The sequence below is a fragment of the Sus scrofa genome, unplaced genomic scaffold (assembly GCF_000003025.6).
Source record: "Sus scrofa isolate TJ Tabasco breed Duroc unplaced genomic scaffold, Sscrofa11.1 Contig955, whole genome shotgun sequence".
Classification (NCBI taxonomy): Eukaryota; Metazoa; Chordata; class Mammalia; order Artiodactyla; family Suidae; genus Sus; species Sus scrofa.
The window spans coordinates 1-5,235 of record NW_018085358.1 but is presented as its reverse complement, the minus strand read 5'-3'; the positions used below and the strand labels follow the sequence as shown (position 1 = coordinate 5,235).

The following is a 5,235-nucleotide window of genomic DNA, read 5'->3' as shown; positions in this document are numbered from 1 at the left end:
ACACCTTCCAAGTAGCACAGTTCTTCATTTCTCATCTGCAAAGTTTTCTGTATACATATTTTCTCATGTTGGATAGGAGGAGGGGGTAGATTTGGGAACTTGTCGCACTAAGTCATCCAAATTACCATCTGAGAGGCAGGGCCACGTAGAGCATTCTGAGACAAGGAACGAAAGGCCCTAAGGCCAAAGAAGTGCATGATGTTGACATCATCTGGGGGCCTGAGAGCCATGAGGGTCAGTGACAGTTGTCTACCAGGGATCAAATGCAAGAAATCAGGAGATATCTAGTAAATTCAGTTTATGATCCCTAAGATTTAGAGTTTTTGTCCTAAGAGATTAAACAGAGTGCAAATGTTCTAAGAACACATGAAAAGTGGATGGTTCCTGTATTCTTGCCTAGAACAACCATCAGAGTTCTAATTTAATTTGCCTCACTGACAGTATTTAAATCATGGGAGTATCCTGGAGAAAACAAACTCTTGATGATATAAATACGTGCAGTAGCTTTTTGCATGGACAGGCTACAAACATTTATGCAGCAGGAGATGTAAATGTAGAAATCAGCTCCTCTCGACCTCCTGGGTAGATTTTCCATTAACTGTAGGATTAAGACAGCTAGATTGCAAAAACTTGTAGAGGTAGCTTGTATACACAATCCTTCCTCTAATCAAGGTAAATACATAAATCTGGGCAGTTGCTGTGAGAATGCGTTGTTTAAATCTTTGTTATATGCTATGATTTTTAAAATAATAAAAGCAGGAAGAAAGACTAATTTTTCAGAGGATTGTGTCTGTGTTTTCATGTATATATCTGGATTAAATATTTGACTTTATGGCTAGGTGAGGTCTTTTTGCTATCACATCATTAGAGAAGAGCAAAGTCCCTTCCTTGCTATCTTGCGTCCTTGTGCTACTCTTATTTCCCTTTTGGATGTAGTTCACAGAGAGAAAACACCTGAGTGGTTTGACTGATGCTTCTAGATGATGGGCTTCATTATTTTAGAGGAGGCATAAGAGAAGAGAGATGTCCTGTGTATGCTAAGAAACTTAGAATTGTCTGTTGGAGATTAATCCAGGTAAGTGGAAAAAGAAATTTTTACCATGGGGAAGAAGGGCAATGTTGGGTGTGGAGGTGTGTGTGTAAACAGTCTGAGAAAGGTCAACAGACCCAGCAGAGAATCTAGGGGGAAAGACCTTAGTATCTTTAATCCCCATGGTTTTTCCATCTTCTTATTTATTCCTTTCCCTGATTAAAAAACCTTAAAGACTCATCCAGAAAGCTGTAAACCTCTCCAACTTTAGAGACCAGGTTTTATCTTATACTCGCTCGTCCTTAGAATTTATCTAGTTCTATCCCTATTGATTTTGAATCCATACTACGATCCTTATATTATCTCTATCCCCCTTAGTTTTCCTTCTATCACTGTCTATCCAGCCAGGGCATTTATTTCATGCCAGAAGAGAATATTAGGAGTCTCCTTTTTTCTCACCTTCTCCCCTGAACTCAATCATTCATCCAAAACCCATGCAAGAATTCATTCAGGCAAATCGACTTCTAAAGGTCTGGAATCTTTCCAAATCTCTTCTAGCTTCTCATACCTTCTTTAGGAAGGAAGAGGAGAATGATAGAAGAAGTGTGATCAGATAGGGCTTTTTTCACTCCCCTGTGCTGGTGCTGTCAGATGAGGTTACTTCACTCAAAGCACAGGACCCAGGAGAGAAGCTCCTCCCTACTCCATCCCTGTCCCTGATTTTCCAACATGGCCCAACCCTGTATCCCTTGGAAGTGATGGAGGTCAGCTTTTCCTGAGGAAAATTGAACTGGATTGTGATTTTTCTGTTTGTTTATAGGGGAAAAGGCAAGAAAAACAATTTTAATCTATATAGGAGGCAACAGAGAAGTTTCTGGGATTCCATTTTTCACACCTTACATCATAATGAATAAATTATCCAAGATCATGTCAGCTGCCCTTCTAATCACCATGCTAAATTTGTTTTTTCAAGTTGTCTCTGAGAAGCCCGGAGAAAATGGTAAGTTTAAGAATGAGTGAAGTAATAGATCTGAATACTTATTGTACTGGACTTATGGTGTCAAGAAAAGTTTTGCAGTTTTTTTGAGTACCTGAAGAAAGTAATTTCCACAGATATTATCTGGTATACTCATTCTATCATTTTATCACTCAGTGGTCACATTAAACTTGTACTGACCCTGGGAATCAACACTGCTAAAGACATAAGATTGCAGACTCCAGAATCTGGAGGGTTCACAAATTCTAGTGGAGGAATAATGAGAATGAGGGGATTATTCAGGAAGAATTAGGACTAATCTGTATGAATTTTTTTTTAAGTTCACAGTAAGGTTTTACTTTTTCAACTTTTTTCTTCCAGTTTAAGATATAACTGACACACTGTACTGTATAAGTTTAAAGTAGAGAGCAGAATCATTTGCCTTACATTTATCATGAAATAATTAGTTTTATAATTTTAGTCAACATCCGTCATCTCATATAAATACATATTTAAAATAGAACAAAAATTTTCCTGTGATGATATCTCTTAAGATTTACTCTCTTAACAACTTTCGTACATAACATACAGCAATGTGAATTACCTCTTTCATTTTGTACATTATGTCCCTAGCATTTCTTTATCTTATAACTGAAAACTCTGTACCCTTGACTACCCTTTTCAAATTCCCCTTCCTCCACTCCCCTCTTCTAGTAACCACAAGTTGGATCTTTTTTTTCTATGAGTTTTTTTATTTGTATGTTCTTGAAGTATAATTGACCTAAAATACTATTAAAGTTCTGGTACACAACAGAGTGACTAAATATTTCTATGTTTCAAAATCATTACCAGGATAAGTCTAGTTACTCTTTGTCACCATAAAAAGATATTACATAATTATTTACTATACTTCCCACCCTGTACATTTCCTATTTGTGACTCAATTATTTTGTAACTGTAAGGTCGTACCTCTTAGTCTCCCTCATCTACATCCCTACTCATCCCAACCCCTCCTCTCTGACAAATACCTGTTTGCTCTCTAGATGTATGATTCCATTTCTATTTTGTTGTTTTAGTTCGTTTGTTTGATGTCTCTTTGATTCCACATATAAGTGAAATCATTCAGTATTTTCTTTCTCTGTCTTATTTATTTCACTTAGCATAATACCCTCTAGGTCATCCATGTTGTCACACATAGCAAGATTTCATCCTTTTATAGCTAGTAGTATTCCATTATATTATTTTTCATTCATTAGTTGATAGGCACTTAGGTTGTTTTCATATCTCAGCTACTGTAAATCTGTAAATAATACTTCAGTGAACATTGGGTGCATGTATCTTTTCAAATGAGTGTTTTTGTTTTCTTCAAATAAATGAATCCAGGAGTAGAATTGCTGGATCATGTGGTAGTTCTATTATTACTCTTTTGAAGAATCTCCATACTGTGTTCCATAGTGACTACATCAATCTACATTCCCATCAGCTGTGGCCAAGGGATGCCTTTTTTCTACATCCTCACCAACACTTGTTATTTACTATTGTTTTTTTGTTGTTGCTGCTGTTGTTTGTTTTTTGGTGATAGCCATTCTAACAGATGTGAGGTGAGATCTCATTGTGGTTGTGAGTAGTGATGTTGAGCATCCATCCATGAAGCCAGATTTATCTTGATCTCTGACTTGAGGCTATACTGCAAAGCTACAGTGATCAAAACATCATGATTCTGGTCCCAAACAGACACTTAGATCAATGGAATAGAATGGAAAGCCAACACACCTCTGGTCAGTTCATCAACAATGAAGGAGGCAAGAATATACATTGGGCAAAAGAAAGTCTCTTCAGTAAGTGGTGCTGGGAAAACTGGACAGCTCTATATAAAGGAATGAAATTATAATATTTTCTCACTCCATTCACAAAAAATTAACTTGAAATGTATTGATTTAAATGTAAGACCAGAAACCATAAAACTCCTAGAAGAAAACATAGGCAATACACACATTGATTTAAGTCTTAGCAGTATTTTTTAGAACTTTCTCCTCAAGCAAGGGAAACAAAATCAGAAATCAACAAATGGACCTAATTAAATGCAAAAGTTTTTATAAAAACAAAAGACACCATACTGAATGGAAGAAAACATTTGCAAATGATATGACCAATAAGGGGTTGATATTCAAAATATATAAGCAGTTCATACAACCCAATATGAAAACAAACCACCTGATTTATAAATGGGCAAAAGGACTGAAGAGACATTTACCCCAAAGACATACAGAATACCAACAGGTCTTCTGATGTTTTTAAACGTTTTGTCTCAGGCATCTGTCATAATGTCTCCTCATTTATTTTTTATTTTATTTGGTTTTATTTATTTATTTATGCTTTTTAGGGCTGCATGTGTGGCACATGGAAGTTCCCAGGCCAGGGATCAAATTGGAGCTGCAGCTGCCAACTTACTCTACAGCCACAGCAATGCAGGATCCAAGCCACATCTGTGACCTACACCATGGCTCACGGCAATGCCAGATCTTTAACCCACTGCATCCTCATGATACTTGTCAGGTTGTTACAACGAGCAAAGGAACTCCTACTTTTATTTTATTATTGTAGTCTTTTCTCTTTTTTCACCAAATAATCTAATCCAGCTAAGTGCAAATTTTATCTTTTTAAAAACCTATTCATTGTTTTGTTATTTTCTTCTATTGTTTTTGTATTATCATTTGATTATCTCGGCTCTGATCCTTATTATTTCCTTCCTCCTGCTAACTTTGTGTTGAGTTTGTTCTTTATAGTTCATTAAATTGTTTTTTGGATCTTCTCTTTTTGCATTGATTTTTATTCTATAATTTCCCTTTAGTAATGCTTGAATATGCAACATCCTCATAAATATGGCAAACTGAAATCAGTAGCACATCAAAAATTATAGTCTGCAGTGGGATTTATCTCTGAGATAACGTTGGTTCAACATAACAGATCAATCATGTGATACAAGGTATTAAAAATTAATTTAAAAAAAGATGATCATCTCATTGTGCAGAAAAGCACTTAACAAAATTGACATCCATTCAGGATTTAAAAAAAAAACCTCCAGGAATTCCTGTGGGCCTAGCAGTTAAAGGACCTGGCATTGTCAGTGCTGAGCTTAGGTCATTACTTTGGCTTAGGTTTCATCCCTGGCCTGGAACTTACACATGCCATAGATGGCAAAAAAAAGAAAAAAGAAAATTCAAATAGA

General features: G+C 36.0%; 1 long non-coding RNA gene across 1 annotated transcript; it reads left to right on the top strand.

Moving 5' to 3' along the window:
- The first annotated feature begins 899 nt into the window (after positions 1–899).
- Positions 900–2,529, top strand: LOC110259174. Its single transcript, XR_002341361.1, has 2 exons — positions 900–1,075; positions 1,851–2,529. It is a non-coding gene; the product is annotated as an uncharacterized LOC110259174 (long non-coding RNA).
- The last annotated feature ends 2,706 nt before the right edge of the window (positions 2,530–5,235 follow it).